The sequence below is a fragment of the Protomyctophum bolini genome, assembly GCF_963924005.1.
Source record: "Protomyctophum bolini genome assembly, chromosome: 2".
NCBI classification, from domain to species: domain Eukaryota; kingdom Metazoa; phylum Chordata; class Actinopteri; order Myctophiformes; family Myctophidae; genus Protomyctophum; species Protomyctophum bolini.
The window spans coordinates 16,799,445-16,814,104 of NC_137863.1; the positions used below are offsets into that span (position 1 = coordinate 16,799,445).

General features: G+C 41.6%; 1 protein-coding gene across 2 annotated transcripts in view; it reads right to left on the reverse strand.

The window, feature by feature from the left end:
- LOC308335192 (protein kinase C delta type-like) overlaps positions 1 to 14,660 on the reverse strand; it is a 40,550-nt gene extending 25,890 nt beyond the window's left edge. The window contains exons 1-2 of one of the 2 annotated variants that reach the window (XM_080792204.1): positions 14,477 to 14,660; positions 10,158 to 10,326 (exon numbers count right to left, since the gene is read on the reverse strand). The gene's annotated coding sequence lies outside the window, so the exon portion shown is untranslated. The remainder of the gene's footprint in view (positions 1 to 10,157; positions 10,327 to 14,476) is intronic. The other variant, XM_080792203.1, reaches the window with a different exon arrangement.

Consider the following 14,660-nt stretch of genomic DNA (forward strand, 5'->3'; position numbering starts at 1 on the left):
ACTCAGCTATTTCCACTATTTTTGAAAATGTTTGAAAATGATTATGGCGATTTTCCAAAAAAGTATTGCGATTACCGTATCTCAAATAACTGCAATTAGGCGATTATGTAATAATTGTGACAGGCCTAGGTACAGCATTAAGATTATGATACAGTAAATAACAATGCTGTGATTCATTTAGGAGGCTATAGTGCCCTTAGTTTAGCCCTTTTCTTATGTTGCAAGCTAAGTCTTAACTTATAATCGAATGTCTCCAGAGGCTGCCTACTGTATCCTACTGTATCAAGCTTCAGGGAACCGTACAAACAGACGTTAATCCAGAAGCACGTTATGCCATTATGTGTTGCATCACACAGGCTGGCGTGCCCGAGAGGGAAAATTATTAGCCTACATTCTAAATCCCAAAGCAGCGGTGAAATCCCACAGAATTCCTTCAAGTGGCTTAACCCATTAAGACCTTCTGAGGCCAATTCTACAGATGCGTTCTACAACAGTAGTTCTTTCATGCCAACAAGGACCTCCAAATTGATCTGACTCCCGCCATCTGAAAATGTTCCAAACATTTTCAAGATTTTTCTGAAATGTTAAAAAAAAGCCCAAGCTCGCAAGAGACAAGCGCGCTTGTGAGCTTGTACATCTGCCATTTTTGAGAACCACTGTTCTAAATCCTGTGAGGGTCTTCTGAAATACTGAATACTGTGTATTATTACTACACTATACTCTTCTGTACAATTTATTGTCAATCATAAAAGAATATCAGCATGAATTTGAGTGGACTGAAAGCAGACCACAAACTCATGATGAGCGCTGACAAAGGCGACGCATTCAAATGATACAGCCTACCGTACCTATCACAGAGTAAAAAGAATAACTTGCAAGTTGTTTTTAGAACCATCCTCAAACACTGATACTCTGAATGGTTGGATAATTGATGTTTAGACCCACAGAAACACTGCTGCTCTAATAAACAGATGTTTAAAAAAAAAAAAATAGCACATCAACAAGCTCATTTGTGCCACACTGCTTTTACTGATCTGCTGTTTTTGAAAAATCATCACACACACTGCTGCTTGTGCGTGCGAGTGAGTGTTCAGTTCTGTTCAGATTGTACACGGTACCGTACAGTAGGTGGGGCAATATCTTCAGGGCCATTCCGGCTTGGATCGACCGACCGACGACCGTACAAAGTTAACTTGTTCTTGTGTGTCACTCATGGCGGGTTTCTAGGACAGTGGTTCTCAAACTGTGGGTCCTCAAACTACTTCATGTGCAACATTGTTTGCTCACAGTAAACAAACCAACATAGGCCTACAGTCTGTCTAAGCGCATACAGAGTATCTGCATCTGCACATTTCTAAAGTCCCTTTTTTAATACATATAGACCATAAACACACAGTAGGCCAAACTGTCAAAAGTCAAATATTACTAAAGAAAGAGGCCAAGATTGTGAAAACAGCCACTCTATATGCTCACAACGCCTCGCAAGATATATAATAAAGCCAAACTGAATTGATTGTCTCAACTCCTACAAGTCCAACTAAGTGCTTGTCAGGGTGGGCGCCGGCGGTTCACAGTTCAAATATTATTTTGGAGGGGGTCGCGGCCTGAAAAGTTTGGGAACCACTGTTGTAGGAAACAGGAGCATAAAGAAGAATGTGGGTCTCTGTTTGCTAGTTTTTAGAATGTCTCCAGTGGAGCTCCACTGTGGCCAAGAGTAGAAGACTGGTGGCACTGTGTGGCCATCCTGAACTACCAGGAGTGGATTTGAGTTTTAATTGTGTGAAGCAGCGTGTGGCAGAAAACAGTAAGTTTACCTCCTCTGCTCTGACTATACACAAGTTAGTACAGACTCTGCTGAGGTGAGAATAACACACATCTTGTTCTTTTCTGTGGTATTCCCTGACTAAACGTACTCACACAGTAAAAATCTGACAGGTCCAGTTTTTACATTCTCAAAGTTTCATTAAAACCCCAATCTTGTACTGTGTAGTCTGTGTATTATAATAGCCAGCCTCTGTTGGCTCCTACATAATAAAGCTTCCCAACCAAGAAGTCCTTGCTTTCTATTGAGGTCAAGAGGGCTGACAGGCTGTGTAACTTACTAGCCTGTCCCCAGACAGCCCAGGGCCAGCACACACACACACACACACACACACACACACACACACACGCACACACACACACACACACACACACACACACACACACACACACACACGATAGAAGTCACTTATGAACACAACTGTTGAACAGCTCAAATCGTTGCTGTAGGGGCAGAAACCTCTTCTCTCCATGTTCTAACTTTTTGTCCGTAAATCATCGCCCTTTTTGATCATACTACACTGCGGCGTCTGGAAAACACAGCGCGAGCTTATCTACTACTTTGGCCCATTCTGAAAAGTAACAGTTTCGGACATAGATTAGGTTCCCAACTTCCCACACGTCCAGATTGCGCACGCACACGCACACGCACACACACACACACACACACACACACACACACACACACACACACACACACACACAAGGTTCCCAACTTCCCACACGTCCAGATTGCACGCGCACACACACACACACACACACACACACACACACAGAAGCTGACAAATATATTAACTCATAGTAAGATTGTAGATCTGCTAGTTTTGGCATGCCTTGAGACTCCGTCGAACGGTCTACACACACACACACACACACACACACACACACACACACACACACACGCACACGCACACATGCACATGCATACACGCACGCACACAGGCCTACATCCGCAGAGAAAAAAAAGAGTGCCTTGTTCCCCAGAGAGAGTGGAAAGAATTAGCACATGCATCGGGGAAGGAGTGGGCAGACTGAGGAGAAACGCCAAGGGAGTAGCTGGAGGAAAGACAGAGGAGACGGACAACAGGCTGGCAAGCAGGCCACTGCTGCACTGCACATAGAGTAGAAACACTCAATGACAGAACAGAACCAAGCAGGCCACTGCACATAGAGTAGAAACACTCAATGACAGAACAGAACCAACTGGAAAAGGGTTGCCTATAAAGGGTCCCCAAACCTTTTCATGTCAAGGAAGGACCCCCAAATTGATATGCATTTGGCTGGGGTGGGATTTCCAGGGGGTCCCCAGCAAGTAATTAACCCATTTAGGCCTGACCTCAAAATAAATAAAAACCTCTTTATAATATTTTCACGATTTTTCAAAAATAGCAGACCTACAGGCTCGTAGCGCACGCTATGAGCTTGTAGATCTGCTATTTTTCAATAGCAAAAGGGGTTCCCACCCAAAATGGGGTCATAGCGTGTCATAGCGTCACAATCAATTTAACCACTTTATCCATTTACATGTTGGCTATTCAAACGTAGCAGATCTGCAAGCATGTTTACTGTATCTGTTATTTTTGAAAATAAATTATTTTAACACGAATCTTCTCTTCTGGGGTCCCTCCCTGGCACAAAACCTTTTCAGATGGGGGGGCTGCGACAAAATATATATCAATTTGGGACTCCTTGACATGAAAAGGTTTGAGAACCACTGATTTAGTTAACCTCTATTAACTTTTTACAGCCAGGGCATGAGGGCAAAACAAGTATTCATCGCCTGAAACCCGTCATCTCAATATTCAAAATGTTTTTTCTTAAATGAATGCCCTACTTGATCACACTACAGCTTCACCCAAAAGTAGCAGATCTCGAAAACACTTGAATTTGAATCCTGACCAGGAACAGTTTTGTGGTTTCCACCCGACAGAGACATGAGTCATGCATTGCACTGTACACAATAACTGGAAGTATGCAGAATGCGACATAACGAGTAACAGCCCAATGACACAGGTGCACGTGAAGGATGCGATGGTGATATGATGTCAATGACAATGAATTCCGGAAGCAAATTTTAAAAAGTATTTCAAAAATCAACTCTGCCTTGTGTGGAAAGATATAACAGAAATAATACGTTAAAACCGTGAAAGCATTTGTCATTTTAGATTTAGTTTTAGCTATAATATATATTGCAATGTACAAAGGGAGTCTACCAACGCGCCTCAAGCCTAAAACGGCTGATCCGGTGCTTCACAGGTGCAAGGACATCAAAGTTGCATAAGGAGAAGAGACTGGAGCAGCACGGACATTTAGAGCCTTTTATTAAGACTAAATGTCCGTGCTGCTCCAGTCTCTTCTCCTTATGCATATATTGCAATGTGTTTTTCAGAAAACTCTATAGGATTAAAACAGTGGTTTTAGAACAGTGGTTCTCAAGAATAGCAGATGTACAAGTTCACGGCACGAAGTGGCGTGCTGTGAACTTGTACATCTGCTATTCTTGAGAATCTAGGATCGTGCCGTGCTGCAAGCTTGTACATCTGCTATTTTTTGAATACATTTTTAAAATATTGACAATTTCAAATAATTTTACTATTATTTTGTTAACAAAACAAAATCTATGCTACAGTACTCTTCTGGGGGGTCCCTGGAACAAAATACGCGGCCAAATGCATATCATTTTGGGGGTCCTTGTTGGCATGAAAAAGTTTGAGAACTACTGATTTAGAAGGCATTTTTAGAATCAGCCACAGGTCTTATGTAATGGGTTAAATGAAATCACAGCTACCTGCTGTATCACATAGACACCACAGAACAACAATGATACCGACAGGTGCATTACTGCCTGCAGGTGATAAGCCGGCATTAACGTAGACACACGCTCTGTGGAACAGGCTGAATGCAGTGAGTCACAGGTATGGTATGCGCTATAAAAAGGAAAAAAAAGATCAAAACAGGAGCTGCCAAGCAAGTCAGGCAGGTTGAACAGCTTCTCTGTCGCATACTGTACATGTACGCCGGTCGTCAGCCAGGGCAGGGAGGGACACCGGCACAGATTACAGTCAACCGTGACGCCGTGACACAATCTTTCCGTCGTGTCATTAACAGGAGCTACGACTATTATAATGTACCGTCTTTGTAGTTTTTGAAGGTGACAGATGGAAAAGGTGAATTCCCTGAAATGAAACCAACCTTTCACCTGTACTGTAAATAATATGACAACTATCATGTCCCTTTCACCTAGAAATGATGCATCGAATAAAGCAAAATAAAATCTCACGACTGAACAAATGTCGTTAGGCCAGATATATGAGATCATTAGTGGTTTCTGGAACATGCCAAATATTTTTTAATAATCTTAAAATAACAAATAACCGGATATACGAGCTTACACTATTTATTGCACTATTTCCGTGTTGCATGCTTCCACTTTATGGAATCCAAATGATTGAAATCAGAGACTGAGAACTTTGCAGCAATGACAGAAGAGGTAAAACTGGCTTGACAACAATGCTAAATAAACATAGACTGCTACAATAACCTTGATAATAGAGAAAATGCATCATAAATACATTCTGAAACCAGATATAATCATTAAGGAAAGTTTATACTATGTACCGTCTATGATGATGTTGTTTTTTACTAGCTGCGAAGTAGGCTGGTCTACTTTCTATCAGGTTGGTAATGGCAACTAATCATTTAATTGGCTGCCGTAGTCACCTAGTGGCAACTAATCATTTCATTGGCTGCCGTAGTCACCTAGTGGCAACTTAACATTTCATTGGCTGCCGTAGTCACCTATCTTTCTGATTGGCTGCTTCGTCTCTAGGCAACCAGACACTCTTTGCCTCTAGGCAACCTCTCAGCCAATGGGATAGCATTGCATTGCAGCCAGCAAGGTGCAACAACAACCCACTAGTTATTTCACCCACAATTCTGCAGATATAACAACACAGCTGGTAATTATTATTTACAAGCTAAAAACTCAACGACGCCGACGCGTTTTGAGCTTGTAGATCTGTAATTTCTTTATTTGAATCCTGAAAAGTAACAGATTTGGACATGTGAGGTTTCCACCCGACAGAGACAAGGAGAGGTAGATGGATAATGATGGACCTGACCTCATAAGTCTCTGTTTACCAACTTTGTAAAACAGATGTTCCTCCATCTGTCAACTCACACATCTCAAGTCGTTCCTCAAACACTACTGGCTCTGCTGACCCTTTTCAATGTGCCGAAAACAGCATTTAGATTTTTAATATTGATTAATTTGAGTTCAGAGTGGTATGATCAAATAACCCAACAATAAATGTGCATTATTTCGCATGCCCTACGAGGGTTTGGGACTGAAATGCTTTTAAAAAACCAAACTGTCGACAGACACGTGATACTCTCAGAGCAAAGAGAATGCACCGCTCAGCAGCAAAGGGGGCCAATTCAAGATGTCATCTCTGTCGGGTGGAAACCTCACATGTCCAAAACCTACTTTTACTTTTCAGGATTCAAATTCCAAAATAGCAATCGTAGCACGAAATGCGGCGCTTGGCAGTGCATTTCGAGCTTGTAGATCTTCTACCTTTAGATACTTGTGTGTGACGCTGTACTGTAGTATGATCAAGTAGGGCGTTAATTTCCAAAAAACAACACAAGTTAAAATATGGAGATGAGAGGTTTCTTCCCGACAGCTAAGATTTGCTCAATAAGAGCCGTTTTTCACCCCCGTCAGACAGGTCAGACGGGGATCACTAGTGCCTTTCACAGTTCACACACACGCACGCACGCACGTCGCACGCACACACACACACACACGTTTTGAGGGACTGCAATATGAGACGCACACACATAGACAAAGAGACAGTGAGGGAAAGAGAGCTTGGGTCCGAAACAGGTCTCAGGACTGACACAATTATTACATAATCACAAGAATTTAAGATATTAACCACAGTATTCTTTTTTACATAATCGTTTCCATGTTAAAACATTTTCATTTGAAAAAGTGGATGTGCCCTGGGCATCTTCAAAAGCCTAAAAGCTAAACAGAAATGTAATTTCTATTCATAATAATGTTCAACGACAAAAACCACAATTTAAATGCGATTATCTGTGTGTCAATAAAATGGTCATGTAGCCCTATTACAGTAAGAAGGAACAGGCCTGTGACTGTGTGGATGCCAGTCGGAGGCCTATAGCAATTAGACCTGAACAAACAAGCACACTCCACACACCACTATAGAAGGAACCTGAACAAGCACAGTCTGTGTCAGGCTAGGCTAGGGGAGAGATTATTACGCCTAAAGCCAATAACCCGGGCGGTGTGTGTGTGTGTGTGTGTGTGTGTGTGTGTGTGTGTGTGTGTGTGTGTGCGTGCCACTGTGCATGTCGCATAATGAAAATGTGCTTTATGACAGTTCCTCAAGTCCTGCTGTGTAGTTTCTTATTGAATCAGAGGAGTCAGGCCATGGAAAATCACACTGTTCTTTTTATTTAGTGTCTTTAGTATTTTATTGTGTAGAGTCAGCTGTTCAATAGCATGATGTATACCAACTGTGCTCATACTAATACGTATGCTCTAACTCCAGACGTGGTGGAAAGTAACTAAGTACAACTTGTACAATGTATTACTTTTACTTCTACTCTACTACATCAAAGGCAAATATTGCACTTTTTACTCCACTACAATTATTTGAAAACTTCAGTTACTAGTTACTTTTAATAGATTTTGATTATTAAGGAGATGCGCAGACCCCTCATCTGAAAGAATGTTGTGTAAGGGACCCCCTCCCCCTGTAACAGTCAGATTAGTGTTGTTAAAATGTCCCAAAAAATATTCAAGATCTTTTTGGAAAATAGCAGATCTACAAGCTCACAACACATCGCAACGCGTTGTGAGCTTATAGAACTTATCCTATTATAATCAGGGACTAGACTATTTGAGATTCAATGTTCTTTTTCCACAAATGAGTCTTGAAAAATGGGGGTCGTCTTATATTTGGCACAATATGGTATATTGGTTTAAAAGTACTTTAAAAGGCTTATATTAGTCGCTTCTTTTCATACAGACCTGGTTGCTTATTTCTCTCGCAGAATCACTGACAACCACATGTGAAACCTCACTTCCCGCAACTGACTGACTCATGCATGACAGGCATTGACTGCTTCACTTTGCCACTGACCGTTTCAGTTTCAATCTCAACTTCACTGCAAGACACATTACATGCTAAAAACAAAACAAAACATGTGCTTTGCTTTGGTAATAACAAAGCAAAGCACATATATGTTCGATGGAAAAACGAATCCTTCCGTCCACAATCAGTGGGGGCATCTGTTGCAGCATAGTGGCATGTAACAAGACCACATTAAGAGTGGCATTTATGCACGCGCACACACACTTGTGCAGTCACACTCTCACACACACACACACACACACACACACACACACACACACACACACACACACACTAATAGCCTTGAACAAAGCTGCCTTTAATGGATTTCAGAGAGTGTACATGACTTTGAAGCATTCCTTACTTTCACTGACAGAGTTAATGCCTAACACCACAAACCCACACACACACACACACACACACACACACACACACACACACACACACACACACACTTGAAACAGGGCCATGGTAGTAAGCGACAAGTAGAGAAATGTGGTGCAGAGTAAAGTGAGGGAGTCGATCTGTCTGTATGACAGTGACAGCAGAGCAGCAGAGATAGGGAGAGAGAGAGAGAGAGAGGTGACACTGGTTCAAGGTCAGGGCCAGACAGACAGACTGATGTGAGACTCAGCTCATTTAGCTGACACCTCCATCCCTTCATTTCACTGAGTCTAGAACAGGGCCAGGCAACCTTTGGCACGGTGCCAACAGTGGCACAGGGGAGAGTGATCTCTGGCACACTGCTATGAGAGAGAGAGAGAGAGAGAGAGAGAGAGAGAGAGAGAGAGTGTGAGAGAGAGAGAGAGACTGAACTGAGAGAGGATTTTTCTTTGAAAATTAAGATGTAGTCAATAAAATATTAAATTAAGTCCCCTCACATTCTGTATGCAAATACTGTCTGCAGCTATCCTACATACGGTCTGCAGCTATCCTACATCCTGCACAGAATTCTACGTTCATTTAAACTTTGAACTCTGGGAGATACAGTAGGCCGGGAGTCCAATGATCATTACATTCTGATGTGAAAGAAAATATGTCAAAAGAAGAAGAAAACAAATAAAAGCTTGTTCTATAATGGACAATCACAATCTGCCGGAAATATTACATTTTTATATGGTGTCATAATTAAACAGAAATGTAATTTTGATTCACAAATGTTCTATTCCAATTGTCCAACGACAGAAACACAATTGGTCATGGCAAATTATTTGAGCGACAATTAATCGGCGAGTAACATTTCATAATGTGACTGACAGACGTTAATGCCACCTAAGCCGCTAAGTGCCACCGCCTATGAAAACACAATTGTCACCATTATTAGCACTGTAGCAGCACACACCTCAGTCACTCAGTGTGTGTTAATGCCACCAATAGAGCGTCGCAGTCCCGGCCCCTTTCATGACGACGCCACATTTCAAAACGTATTTATTAGACCTTATAAGCGTTGTACAAAGCCAACTCTTGTCGTGACAAATCATGACAACAAACACAATATTTTGGACCAAAGAAATAATTACAAAAAACAAAAACAAAAAAAGTGTTGTAACCTGTCGTTTTCTTCTTCTTCCTATTTATTTGTTCAGCCCGAAAAATGGTGTTTGTTGTCATGATTTGTCACGACAAGAGTTGGCTTTGTCCGCGGCGTGAACGTCTTTAAATAAATACTTTCTGAAAAGTCTATGAGAAAAATGAACGGGATTTCTTTTCCGGGTCTCTCGAGGGGGCGGGACTGCGACGCTATAGTGTTAGAATAATCTGACAGAAGTTTTCGCCAGCTCCCGCATTTAATACAAATGGGAGGGGTGAGGAGGAAACAGTGTGAACAGTTCCTGAAAGTCGAGTGATGTTCTTTGTTTGGATGTGGCAGATGGAATGGGCTCGGACAAGTTCTAAGAATCATATCTAGGTCTTGCCAATCGCTTCACATGACGGAATAATTCCAAAGCGTTAATTAGTTTAACTCTGGAAACTAAGTGTACACGTTGAGAACCAAACAAACAAACTCATAGATATTACAGTGTGCACTGTGCAGTGCTGCTTCAAAACTGCTGAACTTGAAAGCATCAAGCATAGCCATGGAATGAATCCCACCACTGTGTCTTTGTGTGTGTGTGTGTGTGTGTGTGTGTGTGTGTGTGTACGTGTATGCGTGACTGCGTGCGTGTGTACCTGTGTCCTCCTGTGTGTGTCCTTCCCTTTTGCATTAAGAGTCAGTGGTGTGCATTTCTGCCTCGCTCACAGTCCACAGACTCCACAAAGCCTCGGTTAACACAAGCCTCACAGAAAATAGCATCCGAAGAGGCGCAGCAGTGTATGGTGATATAAGGCCTATTAGGGGCTGACAAAGAGAGAGAGATAAGTGTCTAATCTAGTGGAAGGAAGGCACCGGAGCAGTCTCGAACAGTTAGGGCCTTTATTTGCAGGGTTGCAGTCAAAACGACGTTTCAATGTCATTGTGTCTTCGTCAGATATTAAGTGTCGAATCTATTTGTGTGTGTGTGTGTGTGTGTGTGTGTGTGTGTGTGTGTGTGTAGTACCGTGTACATGTGCGCGCTCGCACAATGCAATTCACAATTTAGGCATTTAGCACACACTCTAAATAGTCAATACAAACAAGAAGCTAAGTGCTGTCATCTACGCGCGCGCGTGTGTGTGTGTGAGATTTTGGGGGTGCAATGAATGAAGCAGTATATATCATTGGAGCGGCGGAGCCCTACTGCAGTGGGTCCTTGAGACTTGAGGGGTTCCATGCCGTCCCCAGCCAAATGATTGATAGTCCTGCTTTGATGTATCTCCTGCTTTGATGTACAGCAAATGTTGGTTCTCTTGCTTTTTAGTTTATTAGCAAATTTTGTTGCTTAGTTTTTACATATTAGCTTTTATAAGCGTTATTGGTTGCGTTATTACTAGACGTCCCTTTGAGCTTCTTCGGTAGTGGGTACTGTATATACAGTATGAACGTTGCATGTTGGTCCTGTTATCGTCTTGTATTTATTGTTACAGGCAGATCTGTGCCACTTATTTTGCCTCTTCTCTTGGCCGGTTCACAATTGTAAAAGAGACTTCAGTCTCAAGTGTAATTTCTTTTTACTGGTTAAATAAAGGTTAAAAAGGTTAAATAATTTGGGGGTCCTAGACATGAAAATGTTTGACAACCACTGGCCAGTGTGCAAGGGTTATAATGTGATATTAATATAGGACACCTTTGAGTGTCAGAGTGATGAGAGTGTAACACTGTATTATTGCATCTTGCATACCTCCTCATTATGTTCAAAGTGGAATGTTCTCCAGCCGGAATGGGGAACAACCCTCCCACATCATAGCAAAATGATGTGATTAGTAAAAAGCCTCCTGTATGATGATGATCATACAGACACACGACTAAAGCAAAACAGTATGTGCTTGTAGCGTACATTTAATTCCTCAGTTAATAAATAGACTTTACAGTACACCTTCAAGTTTGAGTCCTACTACAACAATCATGGCTCTCCTACTTTACATCCCAAGTAAACTAAACACACACAACCCAACCGTCCACACACTCCTGTGTGTGTGTGTGTGTGTGTGTGCGTGTGTGTAAACAAGGGATAGCTGCGTTACTTGGGTAGTCTTCAGTGAGCAGATGTCAAAACAAGGCCAGACCACACCATTGTTGACACTGTTGAGTATGTAGAATAGAGCCCTTTGTACAATACAACAAATCTGAAATACACGCAAACCTAGTAATCTACATGAATATACACATACATGTACATACTTGTTGTAACTAGATTAAAAAACAACAGGGCATCTAAAGAAGACAAGGGTGGCTTTTCTGCCTCAAGAATGCAGGCTATAACCTCCACATACAGTAGTCTACTCCAGTGGTTGTCAAAGATTAAATAGTTTGCAAAAGGTATGTTGCAGATCTATTATTTGTGTCACGTGACATAATGTGACATTTGTGAACAAAATCAATAGACAAAAAACTGCATATTCTGCACATTTTCCAACACATTTGAGGAATTCTAAACCTTTTCCAGGTCTGTATTTCATCACACCAGTGGGCGTGAATTCCGTTTGTGTCCGAGCATAGGCATGGCTGAGGCATGGTAACACCCCGCCTGCCTGTGATTGGTCTACTGACACTGCCCGTCTTGAATGTCCTCCGAGACGCAGGTTACTCTGTGGTGAGATTGAGAAATAAATAATAGGCTACAAGAGAATGACAGCTTGACACACGCGACACGAGCCTTGTAACTAACTTGTACGTTTTATTTTTGTAGAAGAGGCAAACGTATTGTTTATGCCGTTTGCTTTGATACTCATAATCATTGTAAACTAATACTATTACACTAAAAAGGATAAAGATGAAGGCAAAACAGACCTTTTTATAGTACAATAATGTTTCAAGTTTACACATACAAACAAATTACACAACACAAACACTTTATTTTAGAACACACCCAAATCAAATCATATTATGGCGTGCATGTTCAATCAATTATTCCATCAAAGCAAACGGCATAAACAATATTAGTTTGCCTCTTCCACAAAAATAAAAACGTACAAGTTAGCGTTCTCTTGTATCATACCATACTACTATCCCACCACGCACACTATCCAGGCATCCAGCATATCCACCTCGGAGGACAGTGTCGGTAGGCCAATCACAGGCAGGCGGGGCGTTACCATGCCTATGTTCGGACACAAACGGAATTCCCCGAGTTATTCAATAATGTTAAAAGGATAACACAAAAATCCCAGGGGGCTTGTTTCCATTGTGTTCCAATGTATTCAATAATCAATTCATCAAGCCATATAAACTTTAGACATGGAATACCATATAAAAAAATCAATACAAGGAACAGTAAAAGTATATTCACAGAATATCTTTTGTTTTTGTGTTTTTTTTGGGGGGGGGGGGGTCCTTTGAGAACCACTAGTCTACTCTACTGTACCAGTGATGCAAATAGCCTGCATCCTGCATTATTAGCCTTTAGACTCACTAAATGGAGAAAGGATGCAATCATGTCACCCTCCGGGGAGTCCTGGGATACAATACTGTACTCAGTACGGTACTCTAACATCATTGAAGTAGGACTCATAAAATGTCCCTGGGGCCCATCTAAAAGACCACCCCTTCAATTACATTGAAAACCTATTTACATCACTGCACTGTATTATATTGTCCTTTATAGAAAAACTAGTTTAAAAGCACTTGCCGATAAGTCAGTGCCCATGGACAGTATATTCATCTATATATGTATTGCATTGTATTCTTGTATGTTTCTTGTATGTCTTTTTGATTATGAATTGAATACAGATTTATAGGACCACAATGTAAACAACGAAGACATCAAGGCTTTTTTTGTGTTATCCTTTCAGCATTGCTGGCATAATTGTAATAAATCAATCACAATGTAGGCCTAAGACTAGAAAGAACACACTGACTGTTTGACAAGTGCAACACACACACCCACACACACACACACACACACACACACACACTACACACATGAGTCGTGATGATGACCACGGTCATGGCTGTATGCAGTGGTGGAAGAAGTACTCACATTTTGTACTTAAGAAAAGTACCAATGCCACAATAGAAATACTCTGCTACAAGTACACGTCCGGTATTAAAAAAAGTATTCACTTAATTAAGTACCAAAAGTAAAATTGGACAATTGGAAATACTCCAGCAAAGCAAAAAATAATAATCTGAAAAGTGTTCAGTACTTGAGTAAATCTACCACTGGCTGTATGTGACAGATTGTGGTTGAGAGGGAAGGAGCTATAATAGCACTCTTGTGGACTTTGGACGCGCGTGCACGCGCGCACACACACACACACACACACACACACACACACCAGACGTCTTGCACAAAACCACACACCTTACAACACTACTACTAGACAACAACTTGATTGTGTAGTGCTGCCTGTGGGTCGGTGTGTCGCTTGGCTTGCCCTGCCCGGAAAGAACACAATAATAGATCTCCAAGCCAACAAAGTCAAGATGAATGAAGAAAGGTTTTACGTGGCTTACATAACGACAACACTACACACACACACACACACACAGAGTGCATGGAAACATTCCACGACAGACAGACGGTCGTCTGAAACTCTGAATCTGATACAACAATCACGATCCAATCCCACATAGTTTTCACCACCGTCTGTTTCAAAAGACTGAAGCAGACTGAGTGATTCGTACCGTAAAAGATAACCATGTCGGTTTAACACCGACAACTGTTTTAATATCCTTCGTTTGTTTTTATTGAATTGTTTTTAATATTGTTATCATCTTCAGTATTCGTTCGGACACGTACGTTCCGTGACTTCAGTCAGTAACGCACGCTGCCTCGCTGGGCTGTCAGACTGGAGTCTGGACTGTCTGTCGGTCTGTCGCCGGGGGTTCAAGTTCCCAGTTGATGTGAAAGAAGTTAAACAAATCTTTCTCACAGTAGCCTATATCAAATACATGAAAGATAAAAACCAACCTTTTTTTAGTGCGTCTGTCCCTCCGTCGGTACACACAACAACACAAGTCCACTGGCTGTTAGTTTTGGTCACGGGGCTCTGCTCTCCTCTAGTTTACTTTACACTCTCTGCGAGTCGACTGTACAATCTGTATTGTTGTGTTTGAGGAAGTGTATGTTCAGTCTCTCTCTCTCTCTACCTCTC